This window comes from Poeciliopsis prolifica, unplaced genomic scaffold, assembly GCF_027474105.1.
Source record: "Poeciliopsis prolifica strain line A6 unplaced genomic scaffold, Auburn_PproV2 SCAFFOLD009, whole genome shotgun sequence".
In the NCBI taxonomy this organism is placed as follows: domain Eukaryota; kingdom Metazoa; phylum Chordata; class Actinopteri; order Cyprinodontiformes; family Poeciliidae; genus Poeciliopsis; species Poeciliopsis prolifica.
This window is the reverse complement of record NW_026562384.1, coordinates 9,059,986-9,079,665: the sequence shown is the minus strand read 5'-3', so window position 1 is coordinate 9,079,665 and position 19,680 is coordinate 9,059,986.

The window sequence follows — 19,680 nt, the reverse complement described above, 5'->3', positions numbered from 1 at the left end:
ACGATGTGAACAGTGAGTCATAACTTGCCATCTGACTTTTCTAAACAGTTAACCATGACCCTTTTTCTTTAAAAAAAAAATATGTAGGAGGGATGTTAAAAGGACATCGTTAAGATACTTTTCTGTCTTTTTTAGAATCAATCTTGGTAAGGATTGATTCCAAGACTGGATATAGCTATTTGGCACAAAACAAATTAGGCAGTATCTAAATATATAAATTACTTTTATAGAATAAACTGTCTCAAAAATAATCAGATATTTTCACATGTCAACAAATAAATCAGAGGGAAATGAGTTAAATAAGTTCTTATTCAAGAAAGTCTAGAAGCTTAGTATTTCCTCTTCCATCCATAATAGTTGACATAATGTATTTTGGGTCAAAGTCAGCATTTCTCTTCCTACAATCAACATGGGTTTAGAGAATGCAAAGAAATGAATCTAATCTGTAGCATATTTTATTTTCTCCTGAGCCTGAATTGTTTATATGTTTGCTGGAAAGTCTAAGACTGTAAATGTGCCATTTGCAGCAGAGGATGCAAGATTTCATCCCCTTGCAGTGTTGTGTGTTTCTGCGATCTGTGGCCTGACCACCTGGATATCATTGACAAACTCCTCCTGTGCAGCTTTGACCTGATCCCTCAATTTTCTCAAGGTCATCATCACTCTCTGAGAAAAGATCCTTACTTTAGTCATTTTATATTTCCTTCATTTCGCAATAATCGCACCAGCAGATGCCACCTTCCCATCAAGCGTCTGTTCTCGGAGGCTGAAGAAGGTGATTATGTGTACCGGTGTACTTTGTACTCACTACTAGATCAGGTCAGGAGTTTCTGTGTATTGAGAAATTGATTTGTGCAAAAATAATGGCACATAACTGATTTATGTGATTCACAGTTTTGGACTCAATAACATGAAAAGCAATTTTGAATTTTTACCCAGTGTGTTATTTTCTTGATGTTGTGGATTTCTGCATTGAAATAAAATAACTTTATCCTTTAGAGAGTGTACTTTTTCCTCAAATGTTTTACTGTAGCTCCATCCATCTTCCATTCACCTCGTCTCAGGAAAGCTGTTCACAAAGATGTATTGAGAAAAAAAAAATTGGCTCGAATTGACTTTTTTTTATTTTATTTTTTGTGAATTCATTTTGTTTTTCTTTTCTTAACACCACACTGGGACAGGGTGATCAAATTCTTCACCATCTCAAAATTCAGTCAAAGGGAACTGAATAGAGCTGCATTCTGTCCTTTGACCAGCAGGAGGTGGGTGCTTTGGTTCCTAAAAGTAGACATTTGAACAAGAAAATGATTATGTTTTCTCTTTTAAGCTTTCTGAAGTTAGATGCTCCTCATACTGGGAAGTGTTTTATAAGTTTGGTTAAAAAAAATTATTACTATTAAAAAGATGCTTAACTGGAATCTTGGAAATGTGTTGTTTTTGAAGACCAACCAACACAAAGCAATAACTCAAACAGCAATTTACTAACCAAAGTTGACTCAGTGATGGTCTCTCTTTGATATAAAGGGGGAAAACTAGCTACTGGACTTGATTTGTGGTATTCCTTTCAAAAGTGAATTTAGTGTTTAAAGGGAGAAAATTCCAGATTATAAATGAAGCGTTTCAGGCATGTTAGGAACATCTTTCTCTGTAAGTGAGAGTAACTTTCTTTGGTATGTACTGACAACTTTGATTGTACCGGCGCACACACACACACACACACACACACACACACACACACACACACACACACACACAAAACAGGATGAAAACATAACAAATCATTTTTAACAATACCAGATTGGACGAGGCCTACCTCTGTTTGTAACCAGATGCCAAAGAAGGTCACAGATAAATGAAGCTTTCACCTGCATTTCTCCGAAGTCTGACCAGCTGTTAACTTCCTTTCTGTCTCTGTTTGTTAGTGTGAATTCCTTCCAGTCTATGAGGGGACTCTTTCACCAAGGCTGTCTGTCACCTTTTGGACCATGCTTGCACAGCAGGAATAATGAGCAACTATTCTGCTCTGTTGCAGCAAACCAAACTAGGTTTACAAGAAAGATCGAGTCTCGGGGGGTCAAGGCAGAGCTCCGGCTCAAGCTTTTCTCACCTGCTGCACACTCTCAAACACACTTTCTAATTTCCTTACACATGTCCCCGGTGGATAGAGATCACCATGGCAATCTTGTCTTCCACAGCAAATGGTGGGATGCTCTGATGACCAAAGTGTATTGATCTACATGATTAGATGCCTGTTCTGGAGAAAAATCTTGTTCTTCCTCGCTGTGATCGCCTGTGATCGATGAGATGAAACCAATGGAAACAAACGTAATAAATTTACCCTCTGCTGCTATTCAAAGTCTGTTTAAGCGATATTTTTGGCCTCTTGTTTGTTCCACTGGATCACAGCATTTGGTTACGTTTTGTATACGAAGTGTGCATGCATATGAGTGTGTGCGTTCCATGGTTACTTCCTGTGGTTAAGCCTGTGCAGTAGAGATGATTCATGAGTTTCATTGTTGCTGCAGAGCAAGAGAGAAAGAGAGTGAAAAAAAAATCATTCACACTATGAAATTTTCGTCTTTCCAACACTCTGTTTCGCACTCTTGAACACTCACGCACACACCCTTATGCACATGCAAAAAAAAAACAACACACACAAAAAAACTCTTGCTTACACTGTTCCAACTCCCACACAAACAGATAAAATAAGTGCATGTTCGTTTATGCTTTTTAGGCTAACTGACAGAAATTAACCAAAAATATCTGTCGCATTCACTCATTCCAAATCCAATACAGCTTGTGGTCACAAATTAATCGCATAACAATAAAATCTAACATGTGTAAAACAGATTCTGTTGTCTATAAAAATTTATCCTTTTGAATAAGCCCTGTTTTTGGAAAAGAACTACTAGACATCTTTAATTTAATGCAGTACTCCCTTATCTGTAAATGCTGCAGCACATTTGTGACAATAGATCAAAGTTCTATTTTTGTGGCTCTGGAAAGGTTGCATGTTGTGCTGAATGTGCTGTGTTTGTGTGCGTGGGCCACTGCAAACAAAAGCCATCATGAAATGAGAGCAGCCACAAAAGGATGAGATTTTTGGAAAAATGAAAGGATAAAAAAAAGAGCAACATGTGATTTTCTGTGTGGATATTATTCATAGTCACACAAGACAGCAGCAGTAAAAGTAGCTCTCTTGTGTTCAGCGTGCTGCTCGCCTTATCGCTACCCATATTGTTATCTCGAAGGGGAAAGTCCACGCACAGGAAACATGTTCACTTACAGTATCCACTGAGAGTTCAGTCGACAATTTTCCTTTTTCAAATGAAGCCGCAACTTCCTCATTGCATTTTCCCTGCCTCTCTGAAGCTCTCGTTTTGTTTTTTCCGAGCGTTGCGTCACTGGGTTGTGGTTTTCTCACTATACTCTGTGCACAGGAAGTGTGTTGTGGCAAAACAGGTCCCTGTCACTGTTTCCACTCCTCATAGAGGGCCACAGAGCTAAATATAACACCAATAACAAGATCATAGTTACCCAAAATATTCACTTCCACATTTACAGAGTCTTTATTTAACTACACCGAGGTATTTATACACTGCCATGTTAATGTGCTTATGTGTTAGGTTTAAGTTCACTGTATGACGTAGGACGCCGCAAAGGAAACAGTCTAAGCCAATTAGCTGGCCTGTAAGACATGAGTAAGTTAAGCTAGGACGGCTAGCTGCTTGAGTTCAATGGTTTTCTGTGGTTTGAGTTGCACCCAGATGAGAGCCAACGCATTACTTTGCTGGGTTTTGGTTAAAAGATTTCCCAAACTAGACACAATCAACATGCTCCTAAAGGAAGCTGCTTCAAAGTGAGACTAAAGCTAAAAGTAAGCGAAGTCTGAGTTTCAGTTTCTTAAACAACAAAATTTAAGGAACTGAAATTTGTGCTACCACAAAACACCTTCGGATCCAGATCCGTGTGATAGTTTAAAAATAAAATGTGTCCAGTGATAATAATTGCATGTGACTCTCGTGACGTTGTACCAGAAAAAAAGGGGAACCAAAAGGCGGACGTTAGCTAAAAATAAGTTGAAGAGACATGTACCCAGCGAATGGAAAATGCAAAATAAGAGATGGAAAGTAGAACAAAAAAACCCAAAAAAAACTTAAATTTAAAAATTTTAAGTGCTTGACGTATGAACACATCTCCTGATATGTTCATACGTCAAACAGCATTGAACGTAGGATGTAGCAGTGCATACAGCTTACGAAACAAAAACAAAAATGTCAGGAATATTAACAATAAGAAGCAAGGTTTTAGCAATATGTTGAAATCCCAGACTACACAACTGTTCATAAATAAGTAAACATAAAGCAAAGAGTTAGGGAGGCAGTGATTGAAGTAATAATGGCAATAACAGTTGGGGACTTTATAATATTATGAGATCTTCCACCACAATCTATTGCGCGGGCTTGACCAGTCAAATTACTTTAGATTTTAAAATACAGATTGCAAATGCAGTTCATTAAATATTTACACTTTAGTGTAAATAATGGCCGTAATAATAAATCACTCCCCTTCGTCTCCAAGACTCACAAAAACAACTTTCAATAACTTCTCTATGAAGTTACATGCTGATATCAAGTGGCTAACACTTTGTGAGACATACTTTGATTTCATGGGAGATGTTGTCATTTTAATATTATATTAGTGTTAACTAACACTAATATAAATGAATGAAAATACCATCAATGTTCAGATCATATTCAGGAAACTATTTAAAAAGTTGCAGCCGTATCAATATCAGCTCTTTTATCTAAAGCAGGTCTCTGCCTTTGTGCTGTTGGTGCTGTGAGGCCTCAGCTGAACCCTCCGCAGCGCTCAGAGTCACGGGTGAGAAGCAGGCCACTGGCTTTGGATCATAGCCAGGAGAAGAGTGGTTTTACTCCAGCTACACTTACTCATTTCTCCTTGTTAACTTTTCCTGCCTGGGAACAGACAGCCGTAGTGGTGGTGCAATTACCCAGGCAGTTTCTCACACTCATAGATGCACACACCAACTTTTACATGTGGAACATGTGCCAATTTGTACAAACAGTTGAATCATTTTGCTTCACTCAGAAAATGAACTCTCTCCTCCAGCCAAACCCATGTCTGTTCCTCGGAGAAAAAATATATGTGGTGAGACTGTGGATGCGGGAGATTATCTCTTATTGTCTTAAGTAAAAATGAGCCAAAGGGCCTGCTATAAATAGGCAGATTTACTCCACCCCTTTACTCACAGCGTGGCAGGCGATCGGACTCAGGAGAGCAACTTAAAGGCTAGGGTCAGTGTGTTACTATGGTGACATGGCCATGGGATTACATGTGTGTATGAAGAGGTGAGAGCGAACATGAATTGTGACCATATGTGTGTGCGCACCCTCCTCCTCCAGCGGCAGCAGCAGCAGCAGTGAGTCTCACAGCCCCCGCTGAAGGAGATTGTGTTGGGTAACAGCAGTCTGGAGTTCCCCTGGACTCGCTCCAGACCTCCTCTCCCTTCCTTACAGCCTCTATCCCACAGTCTGTCCCTCCTTTGCCCCCCTCCTCAGCCGCCCGCCTCCCCTTGTCCCTGCTGATTCTTTCACATCTGAGAGATATATGTGTGTGAATCTGTACGGATTTTCCCAACAGCACTAAACAGAGCCAACTGCTGGTTTATTTGTCCGATGCTCTCAGCAGGTCGTCTCCTTTTGACATTTTCCTGTTTTCAGTCCCACCCTTCCTCGGCTTGAAACTCTTGGACACTTTTTTTCCATTGACTCCAGCATACAGGCTTCTGATTCTGCTCAAAAAGCATGTACATAAAGCTAGTAGCTTCAGTGACTGAAGTAGCAACGCCTTTATCTTCTGTGACTCATTTTCTCTTGTTTCCCTTTCTGAAGATGAGAAATAACAGCTTTCCATACAACTTGTGTCTATTTGTGGCTCTGGCCTAGCCGAGTCACAATACCATCATCAAGATAATCGTCATCACGACAGCAACAAATATTGGGCAATGAATGATGACACGCTTTTCTCAAACTCTGCAACATAGCCTGGAGGGAAGATTGTTAATGTGGGCAGATGCTTTCAGTTCCCTTCATCAAAAAGATTTACAGTAACTTATGAGATTCAGGTAAACTCTGCTCATTTAACGTGCACCTATAAGTCATCTCTGGCGAGTTTTCGCTTTTCAGTGTTGTGAAGAAGCCAGAATCGGCAAAAAAAAAAAAAAAAAAAAAACTCCACGGATCCCAAATACAGAAAAAGTAGCAGTGAAAGATAATGAGGGAAAAGTAGGCGTACCAACGTGAAAGGTGTCAACAATGGAGCACGGCGGCTGAGGCGGCTTGTCTTAGCATGTTTACCTGCACCCACTCCTTTCAACGCACAGCCCTGTGCCACGAGGACAAGCCGCTGCACGCTGCTGCCACAAAAGCACACAGCAGTTTCTAACCCTTCCTTGCACCCTGGGCTGACAAAGCACAGCGTCACAGTTTCCGAAACCTCTCCTTTCCCCTTTGCATCACTGTGCCTGTTAAAAAAAAAAAAAGAGGGAGAGAGTGAAAAAAAAATGTTGAAGCGTCTTTGCATCAGAAATAAGCTTCTTGTATTTAACTACTTGAGAGCTTATTTCTTTTTCGGGATGGAAAACCATTTTCTTTCATTATTATTATTTTTTTTTGTTTCACGATTTTACTAAATGTTTGTTGGTGTAATTAATATTCATTATGATTATATTAAACGTTTCTAAGTTGTGCATAAAAAATTTTGAATTTGAATTTTTACTGCTTTTAACAGAGCAAAAGAGAAAGTTTATTTATAAGCATATTTATGTGATAGAGGGGTACTTTTAGGAAAAAATAACTTTTGTCAAAGACTTTAGAAATATAAGAAATAATACCACTGGTATTTTGGGGTTGAAAACAATAATCAATATGAGAGAAAAAGAATACCCGTAGCATAGTGGTTGGAGTTCCCTATGTCTTGAATTGTTTGTCATATTTGTATGTTACTCATTTCACGGTTCAACAACATTTACATATTTTATAAGAAGAAAGAAGCGAACACTTCAGAGGTAAAAGCATGAATTTCTTCTCCAGCAACTGCTGATGTCATCAAAACAAAACCCCGTCAGGGGAAATTTAACGTTCATATGATTATAAAGAATAAAGAATTTATATTCATTTGGTTGTTTAAAAGTAATGCAGGAAATGAAGACCATGTGCGACAGGGAGAATAAATAACTTTAACTGAATCTTTATTTTTGTCTGGCGCGTCTAAAACAAGACCACAGAGTGGGATGTCTGAGCCACAGCCACTGAATGAGAACAAAACACAGACAACTTCCTCTTTCCACGCATCAGCCATGCTGCTCTCGGCCCCTCCGTCTATTTTCTTCTCTTAACTCGGTTGTTTCTCTCCAACTCAGAGCAGTGATGTCACTTCCTGTTTGGTTTTCAGCTGCGCCACCTAAAGAAGCAGCAGACTGTTGACAGCTGTGGTGTGGTGTTGGAAACATGCAAATGAACAGGGTCAAAGGTTGGAATAGTGCCGAATTTAGGTGTCTGTGCTTTCACAGCTGTCTTTCAAAACCACACCATGACCTCAGTTTGTTCTGATGAACTCATGCAATAAATAAATTAACAAAAAGTAAACGAAATAAAAAATTACATCACTTAGATTCACTGTAAAATGACGTGTTAACAACATGAATTATTATTATTTGTTTCATTTCTGTTTCGCTTTTTTAAGTCGTCAATGAGTCTCTGAAATTTTAAACAGCAATACAGGATTTCCTGTTTTTTTTTTTCTGGGGTGTTAATAGGAAGTGGCCGAGACATCTATTTCTCTGAAAATTGGGAAGATGGCAAACCACTCAAAAAAAACAAAGATTTTTGCTGAACTTAAAAAGTAAGAAAACTGCAACAGGTATAGTTCGGTCATCCTAAATTAGCCAGATTTGATGGTTAATTGGCCAGAGTGACGATACTTTTTATGTACACTTGCAAAAAAGCTAAGACATAGTACATTGTGAGCCCCGCAGGTTTTCAAAAATATATTGGTCAACCCATTCTTGAGGTCCATTGTGATTTAAAGCCCGCTTAATGCACATCGAGCCTGATTAAGGTCCAAATGGGGCACTGACACACATGGTGGCTGGGAACTTGGCCCATATCTACAGTCAGCCTAATTATAAAGCAATGTTAAACTGGAACCGTTTCAGTGAAGGCTGGGCATAGACCCAAGTCTGTCTTGTCACAACAAGCAGTGAGGATGATGGTAAATGGGTAAAATACATTTCTGAAGCTCACTGCTGGAAAACAGCAACCATTTATTTTAAGACTTTTGAATACATCTTTACCAGACTTGTCAAATATAGTGGAGGCTTTTCGTGTGCTCTTGAACCAAAGGGTAAAAATTTAGACACTGGTTATGTCTCTGACTCTGCTTGGTGATAAAGGCTCTTGTGCTCCATCTCAGGTGCTTGGTTGTGACTTCCTGTCAGGATTTGTGGCTTCCATTTGCCTGGACGATGCTGAGTACAGTGAAATGCACTGAAATCTTGAATATTGGCTTCTGAAAGTTTCGCTGTTCAACTGTGATCACCTTGGATATCAGGCTGCATTTATCCACTTTGAATGACATTGCAGTCAGGTGGATCAGTCAGCTGATGTCTCGTTCATTCTTGGCACATGTCTTATTGTCGTCTCTATAGAAGATCGCTGCTCCACTTGGGAACCACTGCAACTCATCTCTTCTTGTCATGATCTGGCTATGCGAGAATTAGGACCTGTTCCACAAACTATATATATATAAATACATACAATTCTTTTTCTTCACCCAAAAAGAGCAGCAGTATGAAAACTCCAACTTCTTTACCTCATCATCTGTTGTTAGTTGAGAGTTTCCTGGTGACAGACAGGCAGGCGCTGTGACACCCAGCCCTGGTAATAGAAGGCAATTATAAGCCCTGGCGAGAGCTGTGGCAGTGGGGAAAACTTTTATACAGCCCCCCTCCTGGGGCGCTGACATGCAGACACACTAAAATTAATTGCTACAAAACATCAGACGAGCTTGACGCACACATGCGCACAGTCAAACTCCTGGAAAGAAGAAGGATGAAACAATACGCATCACGCAACTTTGCATTGATGCTCATGAGCGCTGCAAAGACCAAAGAAAAGGCAGCAAAAAGAAGCAGCGGAAGAAAAATAAGTAGATCCCTTCCAACAAATCATGTTTTCATCTAAATAAAGAAGCCAAAGACAATAGACTTGGGTACCTTGGAGACCAGGAGGACTATTTCTCCATGGCAACCAGTGTGGTGTGTGACAATGCCGCAGTGCGAGGGTTTGAACTGCTAAAGCTGTCTGGGAATGCAGAGATAGATGGGGAAAGAGACAGAAACTCACAGAGTAAGACCCACGGAGGGATGACGGTGTGTTCGTAATGAGAACACACAATGTCACAGTCCCACTGTGAAGAAAATGGAAGTTCATGACTTTTCATTTCAGCATATTTTCTTCCAATGACTCTTTGAGACGATACAAAGAGAAAACCAAACTAAATGATCACGCTGAGCCTGTTTATGTACAAATCCGCGTATTATCTTAGGTAAACAGTCCTCCAGCAGAACTACAGAGTCGTTTCCCTGTTTTTGCTGTAAAGCACAGTGTGGCCTTCCACAGGATTTATTTTAATTGTCAAGCTCCAAGCTGGGTGTGGACATGTATCTTGTAGATACATGTACTTGTCTCAGTCCCTTTAGATATGATTGTGTGTGTGTGTGTAACTGGGTGTTTGTGTTCAGTATACCATGTGCAAAATTTGTTTGTATAGCAAGACTAACACAAACACTGGAATGTGTTGGTGTACGTTTCTGTTGCAACCTGTGCTGAAGTCCTTGTTGAAAGGTGGACAACAAAAGGTTTCACCCCATGTTTGATTGCGCCTCTTTGTGTATTTGTCAAGAGCTTCTATTTAAATTAGATTATTGTTTAATAGAGGCTGAGGTTTCTTTTCTCTTTATTTTTTTTCTGAGTTTGGATCAAGATGATTGAATCTCTTTTTCAAACTGTGTAGGACAGCAAGTTCCAACAGCGTCCTCGCCCCTTTATTTTTTTTTTCTTGTCAGCATTACCCAACAACCATCAACATGCAATCTCCTTTGTGTGTCTTTATTTTTATTTGCAGTGCGCTTTATAGAAATTCATTACTCTGTCTGCCGCCAGCGTAGGCAGAAAAATATTCCCTCTGCTCAACTGAACTCTCACCCTCCTTTAATGTAAACACATCTCACCAGTCACGTTTCTCCCATTAAGGTAAATGGCTGCTTCTTGTACAAATCTTGTCTCCTTAATCCACTTGTACCATTAACCTGCATGCACAGTCATTTTCCAATGCCTTCCTTGAAGAAAGCCAACTTTAGCCTTGTTTAATTTACAAGAGATTATCTAAATAGAAAGAATCGGTGCAAATTAGATTAGACTGAATTATGTACTACTGGAGATACTTTATTGTCTGAGTGCGGCAGAGTAAAGTCTATTTGCAAATCTTCAGTCCAGGTGACCCAAAGTGACATTTGGCCCTCATGCGTTGGCCCCTGGAAGCCATGGTCCCATAAGCAAAGCCTTCCTGACAGGTATTCATTTATTTATTCTCCACTCATTCCAGCTATTTGTTTTTCTTCTTTCTTGGAAACGTGCGATCCTTACTTTGCAGTTTCTGTTGCGAGTTGTCTTGTTTATCCGCCTCATCAGCTGTCATGCCTGTTGACACGTGGCACTCCGAGTTAAATGATTATCGTGTGATTATAAAGGTTTGAGGGGGTTTCTGATGGAGACCTGTCTCCCCAGCCCTGTAGGCTACCCTACTGCCGTAGTCTCCAGCTGAGGGTACAGGGGAGGCTTTGGAGTTTGAGGGTGTGGAGAGAGTGCAGAGGAAGAGAGGGGGTTACCTGAATCAACCTGTCGTACCTGCCCTCAGGCCCACCTGTCAACAAGCCACTAACAGTCTCTTTCTTTTTCACTCTCTGTTGCTTTCTGACTCTTCTTTTCTGTCACGTATTCTCCTTCTGAATATCTTCTTACCTATTTATCTCCTGCTTCTTGCTGTCTCTGCTCCTTCCCTCTGCATCTGCTCTGACACTACAAAACAAATTCTCACTTCAACAGATTTGTCTGTCTTTCTGCCATTTCTATCTTACACCAAGCTCTGGTTATTGGACCTCAAGGTTATTATTTGATTTGAGAGTGTCGAATCAACTCAAAATTAATACCTTACATGTATTAAATTGTGTTTCGATAGGTCATTCTTAGAAGGAAGGGGAAGTTTTAATGTTGATTCACAAATTTGTTTCGGCTGAAGATTTATGCTATTTATTGTTATAAATAGAAGCAGCAGTTTTGGGTTTTTTAAGTGAGGTTCTGTGAAAGTCACAGACTGGATCAGTTCAAGTTGGTCCTAGAGATTGGTGCTGAGGGTCATTCCAAGAATGGCCAAGACCAAAATATGCATCTGTCATCTTAATAAAACTCAAGATTAGAGGCTAAAGCTGTGGACCAGACTGACAGGTCTATAGCTGTGGACTGGTCTTAAAATTACTCCAGTCGAAAAATGTCTGACTGTGTGCTAGTTTATGAGTATTTAAGTTATTAGCACATTTACATTGGGCTATTATTTATCTGTGTATGATTATCCATATGGGGAATGCATGGTAACTGGAGGTAATCTGCCACCACTAATCTTCCTGGGTAAAACACACAATGAAGATAAAAAAGGGAAAGCATTTTGCCTACCTAAAAACTTAAAACAGAAGAAAAACCATTGCCAAGCCACGAGTCTCACAGTAAGGCTATCACTACCTGAAAATAATGACACCTTGGACAAATTTCTAAAATCAGCTAATAAATTCAGGACTGAAAAAAATCCACAAATGTTTTACTAAATTGCAATTTTTTATGCTCTCTCCAGCTCCTCCTTGGAACTGCAGCCTGCCTCACTGATCATCCCTGCCCCACGTCTTACCCACACTGCTCCTTCAGACTAGCAGCAGCAGCAATTACCAAACATCTAAACTACTGCTCAATCCAACTCTCCAAAGAACGGTTGTGAACAACATAATGAGAAACATTGTAGTGACGACATGCTGAAGGCAAGAGCATGAGCTTCTTAAAGAGACAGAAGCCCAATTTCAAGGTGTGAAATCGCAAATTCAAATTTCTTTCAAGTTACATTTGAGAAATACAATATGTTCATGACAAAATGCCATAGTCTTTCTTGATTATGCTACAAAATGACACTGTGTGTGGAAAATACATTACGCCTCTCCTTTAAACTAAATGAAGACACAAAGACAGTTAATTTCTCCGGATTAAGATATTAAGTTTTTCATTATGTATAATCAGAACTTCTCTTCTCTTACCAATCTTCTCTTCTGAACTGATAGTAAAGTCCATTCAATGAACAGGAAAAAAAAGCATGGCCGATGTTACATTACACCTTCATTTGTGAAAGCTCCTCTTTCACATAAAAATGTTTAGAGCATGACAACGGTGCAGGGCAAAGTTGAAATTCTGGGCTGAAATTTGAGAACCGTTTAGAATGAAACCAGATTTGTAAGTTTTCTCCAAGTCCCTCTGATGAGTCACTTTGACATACCGGTAAGTTGAATAAAGACAGCCCACCAGCAGACATGAAGCCAAACGTCAGTACGTTGAGTCGCAGTTCCAGTCAGTTGAACGATCTTGCCTTTTAATCCAGCAACTTTCAGGAATAAGTGCTGTAACCTTCACCTATGATGGTAACTTTCCCCTTTTAAACTTGCAGGAATAAATGTGCTGAAAGTAGTTAAAAATCAAAAGCAAATATTATCTCTCACTTTTCTTATTTTGCAACATCTTGTAATCACCTGTTCAGTATTTGTGTTGCATTTTTAATTTTCATTTCATGTAAGAAAAAAAAAAGTACATAAATAAACAAAAAAGGGTTATTGTCCTTGTGGGAGTTTCCGTGGGTGTTTGAAAGTGTTCGGTTGGTTTTAGTATATTTGACAAATCGTATAATCGGCTTTTTAATTATTAAGTGGGAGATCAAATAAATATTTTGAAGCTAGTCTGTTCTCCAAGAAAGTTCAAAACCATACTATTTTTTCCCCCCAACAAAATTTTAACAGAACTACTGGATGCTTTAAGAACCATTCTTCTCCATATAGACTTGTCAAGAATTCAGGATGATTCATTTGATAATTTCACTTCCTGGCACATCGCTCTACACCTGCACATATGGTTTTTGCATCAGTGAAACCTCAAATGTCAGTTCATCCCCATAATGAGGTTTTCACTCATGGGAAATCTATCACTGGATAATATTTGGAGCCAATTCAGTTTTAAATCTGGATGCTTTCAATAAATTGCCAATTAGTAAGACAAAAATTCTGAAAGAGCCTCAATTTGTAAGAACATTATATATATATATATGTATTTAAAAAACTGTTTTTACAAAGTGAGCTGATCCACATCCCGTCTCTCATCCATCACTAGCAGGTATCTTCACTCATGCAGACAGGTAAAATTTGAAAACGTTTTGAAATCGATTTTTTACTGTGAGCAGTATCCTCAGTGCTCCCTGATCTTTCATTTGATCTGCTAAGCTATTCCTTCAGCCTCTGAGCTCCTCAACAATTAATCAAAAACGGCTTGAGGGCAGAAGATGATACATTCAGACCTTGGGTGTTTTTGTTCATGTTGGTTCTGGCAACGTGATGGAATGAGCAACAGATTGTGGCGTACACAGTTCAAACACTTTGTGACAACCTTTAAATGTTAGCCAATGATGATGTGCCTGGTGAGGGGGTGCAACGCAGCACCAGTGACTCATTGGGACCTGAAAGGTCAGGGGTCAGGCCTTTTGTCACTAGCATCAAACAAAAAGGCTGGTGACTCAGTGAGTTCATGTCCTCAGGGACACGATGGAGCCTCGTGGTGCAAGGTGGGCTATATGTTTAGTAAATTTCTCTGTGTTACCCACCACCTTCAGAAGGCAACGACAGGCAGAACTGCTATTCAATGCTGCTGCTCTTTTTAAAAAAAAATAAAAAAATTCATGTGAAACTCTAACACCATTGCTTCTGCACAGCCTGGGGGTTATTCTACAAGGAGGAATGTCTGTTTTGACTGTGCGGTGCAAGCAGATTGTTTTTCAAAAGTCACTGGGGCCTGAAGCTTTCCAGCTCTCACAGTAAAATAAAACTTATGATGTTAAAGGATATTCATATGCCACTGACACAAGGCCTGCGTTCCTCTGTGGCATTCTTCAACTCCTCTGAAAAAGATGAAATAATGTTTGACTTCATGCCAAGCTGAAATCATCTTCAGTCTATGGTCATGGGCTGCGTTTCACTTAGCAGAGCTAAGGTGTAGGATTGCTGAGTAGCATATAGATGTGTTTTGGAATTCCACAATAAATAAAAATGTCTTGGGATTGAAGCCTTTTCTATTTCAATACAGAGTGTGGGTTAAAATACTATAGTAGTCTATTAATATATGCAAATCTACAGAATATGCAAAGCTAAACTATTTGTTTACAACTCAGTTCTAGGAATGGAATGATAGAACGACTACAGAAGCATTTGCTTGGTATTCAACCCATTACAAAACTATCCACACCCCTCTGTCTTTTTTTACGTTTTATGTGACAACGTTAAACAAACTTTAATGTATTTTATTGTAATTTCAATGTGATCCATCAGCAGTGTGGTTGTTAAATCAAATGGTGGAAAATGATACATGCTTTTAAAACCGCACAAAAGAATCTTGAATATGTTGTTTCAGCTCAATGAGTCAGCTCTCCTTAGAGCAACGTTTTACATAATGACAGCTGCTGGTCTTTTGAGGTGTGTCTCTACAAACGTTTACCAAATGGAAATACTGTGCACACTCTTCACTGGAAAACAAACCAGTCAAAGAGGATAGAGAGCGTCTGTATACGTCAAAATTCAGGTCTGGCCACAGATTCTCAATTGGAATTTGACTTACAACGTCACAATGTGAAAGGAAACTCTACAGAATGAATTTTTTCCTATGGAGAAAGGTGTCCCCTTAGCATGATGCCACCACCTTGGGATAGTGTGCAGTGTTAGTCATTTGCCCCTCATAACATTTTGAATTGGGGCCAAAATGTTTAAATTTGGTCTCATTCTTCTAGACAGCTTTGTTGAGTACGCTAGTTGACCTGTCCACTGATTCTCTGGGTCTCTGTTGAATTACCATGGACCTCTTGGCTGCTTCTTTTATTAAATTTCCAGATGGTGAACTGAACGGAGCTCTGTGAGATGTTCAAAACTTGGTTTATCTTTTTCTAATCTACAGTTCTCTGTGATTTCACTTCTGACCTCCTTGCTGTGTTCCTTGGTTATGTTTGTTCATGAATGTTCTCTAACAAACCTCTGGGGCCTTCACAGATCGGAGGCATTTATACTGACATTAGATACAGGTGGTGTCATATTTCCGGGCGGTTTTCTGACCCACATGCAGAAACACAGGACATAAGCTAGAAAGGAAAACAGATGTATTTTAAAGGGAATGCATCTTAAAGGGTTTGGGGCCTGGAACTGGTGGAAGGCAAGGCAGAGACCGTCAGATGGGTGGTATTGCACAGGGTAAATAATCAAATGGAAGGTCATGGAACAGCTTACTGTCTCGTGAGGCAGCATAGATGTGTGAGAAGGCAAAGTCTGAGCAGTGGAGAGGTTGGAGAGTGGCTGTGAAAATCAGAATAAAAGGGGCTGAAAACAAATGCATCTAATAGTCACACATGCATGCCACCAGATCAATTCAAAACCAATATTAGCCAGATATGTTTTCTAACTTTTCTCCGTAGCATTTTAATAAGTTAGCAATCACTAAATTGTCAGCATTTCTAAGACTGGTAGATTTTGTTTTTTTTAGAAACTGTTTTTCCCCCCTGAATATTATATAAGTATATTCAAATCCTGCTGCAGAAAAAATAAACAAATAAAGAGGAAAGTTTGCAAATGTACACATATAATCAAGGAAGTTTCCATAGGAATAGATGGACCTCTAATGGATTTGCATATTGTGTGTGGAAACACACTGCTGGCACAGTAATTAATGTGCAGGAGAAAAACAAGCTCTGTGTTTAGAGATTCTAAAGGTGGGATACGGAAAAAAAAAAAACTAATTAATTCAGACGGAAAGACAACGTTTTAAATATTTCCAAAAGCTGCTAAAAACCACTGAAATAATTTGACTTTTGACCCCATTCTTCTTCAGGTTTTGAGCTCCGTTGGCAAAAATGTAATATTCTACAGAACTCTTTTTTTATTATTACTGAATTAAGTGGAACTAAAAAAGAGGTTGTGTGTGTTTGAACTGTTTTCATTTCTGCATAGCAGAGTTCTTGTTGTACAGTGGTGCCATGATTTTAAAGAAGCTGAAACATTTTTCAGGCTTTTAGCTGCCAACACTGTTGTTGCTATGGGCTTTAGAGAGAAGGAAGGACTTCGTTGCTGCTTTCACCAAATAATTTCTCTTAATTAAAAAAAAATACTTTATTTTAGAAAAACAATTCATGTTGTAGGAAGAACTATTTTACATAAAAAAAATAGAGCTCAATTTACAGAGCTCATGATGAGATTGGCCCTCTGGATGAAATTTGGCTGCAGTCTTGTGTGAAATCCTGTTTCTGCCATCCTGCAATCATTCAAAATGAAGGAAAGCATCTCATTACTACATAAAATGTATTCCTGCACAAAGCATGTAAAATAGTTATCCTATCCTCAACAGCAAGCACAGGCAACTGTTGCCTGAACATGCATGACGGCAATAAAAAACTTAAAGGCACGCTAAAAAATAAACCACATATTTGTTTTATTATTATTTTATCTGCTTCCCTTTCCAATTTCTTTCTGGATAAGTGCCCATGTGGTCCATATCAAAAACATGGACTGGGTATTCTGTTAAAAAAAACAAGCTAAAAATAGGAAGAAAATGACATTTAGCAAACATCGTCCTATCACGTATTTGTACGCCAATTTTCCGTAAAACTACTGCTGTGACTGTGGGCAAAAGACGATGACCTCTGATCTTCAGATATATAAAACACATGCTAGGACACGATTAAACCGCAAACTCTTATTTCTTAATAAAGGCTGCGACGTGTTGCTTAAAATAACCTGCTCCTGTCTGTTTTGTCTTGGCTATTACACGATCTGTCCATCCCACACTGCCGTTTCTCTCTGTCACATGACGTAACATGCAGGCTTTTGGTAACTGTCATCACCCACTCTGTTGTCTCGCTCCGCCCATCACGGGAGCACACCATCAGGCTGAATTCACCTGTATGCTAATGGAAAGGGATTGCACCACTGCTTGGAGTGGGCAGGTGTGGAGGTGGAACACCAGCATGCCTGTCCTGTCTCCCAGACGGACTTGCTTGGCATATTGGTTGCTGACAAATGCCAGCCCCCACGCACATGTGGGTGTGAGGATTCTCTTTCAGACTTTCTATTTTCTGTTGATGACATTCACCCTTCCTTCCCACATATTTCTATCTCTTACCGTGCATCCAGTTTTTTTTTTTTTTTTTCCTTAACACACCACAAAAACTACATTTTCTCGCATATTTCTCCCCTTCCCTCTCATGTTTTGTTCCAACTCCTTACCTCCTTTTCTCTTGTGATCTTTTGGGCCACTTTTTTGGTCTTTTCTCTCCAGATCAAGGGGTGATCAAATATTAACCAGAGCTCATGCAGGGTGTGTTTGTAAGTCAGAGCAGGGGCGTGGTGGCTGTGCAGGAAACAGGAGAGCCTTTTTATCTCGCCCGCTGCACTAGAGTTTCATCAGGCAAAGACTCCTCTGGCAGGTTTGTGTGGGCAGCAGTGGGAAACACACCGAGGAGACTGAACTATCTGACCCCAACACATATATTAACATCCAACAGCGCACTAAGATTATGAGTACCTACATCCTCCTCTTTCCTGCCTTTACATCTTTCCCCCCTCCCCTCTCGCCAACCAATGCATCAGGAAGGAGGGGGGCCCAAACAGTCACTGTGAACTGTTTATCATCTTTATTACTTTATTACTTTTCAGAGTTTTCCCTAACCTGATTTTATTACATTGTTATCAGATGATGAGTTCTCTCCTCTGCATGCTCTACTTTTTCTTCTTTGCTTTGCCGCTGACAGAGAAGGTAGATGCAGAGAGGAGTTTAGATTTTATTCACCAACTCACCTCGCAGACAATGCCAGTGCTATCTATTTTACAGTCATTATCTGACCTCTTGTTTTGTTAGGAAGCGCCTTGACAAACGAACAGCATCCATTCTTTGCTGAGAACAAAAACTTTAAACAGTTTATACATTGCCTAAAGGAATTTATAATCTATTTTGCTATGCTGCACCTACAAACATTTGTGTATTTTGTTGGGATTTCATATGGTGACTAACACAAAGACACAGATGCTTGTAAACTGGAAGAAAAACAATACATGGTTTTGAATCTGTTTTATCCCTGACATCCATTTGTGTCCCCTTTTGATATGACACCCTAAAATAAGATTCCAGTGCAACCAATTGCCTTGTGAAGTCACCAAATTAACCAACTGGGTCCACGTGTGTGTGACTGAATCTCAACACAAATTCAACAGTTTAGCAAAGACGTCTGAGACTTGGTATATAGAGCATCAGTGAAATTGTGCAGTTTGTCACAGATGGTACCAAATTTTGACTTTTGGACTTACACAAAAAACTTGTGTGGAACAAAATGACATTACACATCACTCTTAAAAGCTAATTTCCTTTAGCAGATTTAAGGAAACTTGATAAAGCTGATGAGAAAATGAAAGTGAACGGCCCAGTCAAAGCCCAGCCTTAAACACCATGAGGATCTGTTTCCGGTCCTCTTTTTTGGTCCAGCCTGACTGAAACGGAGCGAGATGGCAACATTGGCCAAAATGTCAATCTGTTGATGTACAATGAAAGTAGAAACAAAGACTGGTTCCACAAGGTATTCACTCCATGGGGTGAATCGTTCAAGGATTTTATTTTTCACTGTAAAAGAGTTTACTACATATTGCTACTCTTTCCATTCCCAATCACACACATAAAATCCCAATGAAAGTGAAGTTAGTGGTAATGCGTCTGAAATTAATTTGATCCTCATGAAGGCAGAACATTAGACATCTCACTCTTCACAATGTTTGGGTTTTGTGAAGGAGTTAGTTTCCCAGGTCATTTATAATATATTACAACATTTAGCTATCAGCCTAATGGGAGTAACACGCAGATTTGCCAGAGGCTGAATAAGAAATGGAAATGCGATGTAAAGACCACAAATCTACCCTGCGTTACGCGAATAACGCCATAAATGGATAATTAGTACATTACCAGACATCTTTACTCATTTTCCTTTTTTTATCTTGTTTCTGCAAGACTAATAAATGAAGCATGACAGTTTACAACTTAAGCCCAAATCGCGTTACATTTCAAGACCACGGGGTCTGACCAGCTTCATAACGCAACAGCAGCATCTCTCAGCGTCTCTCTCTCTCTCTCTCGAGCCACCTCACAGCCTCCAGCCCACGATGTTTCCCAATGAGGCCGCTCTGGTATAGATCCAGTCAGCAGCCGAGGGAAACACATTGAT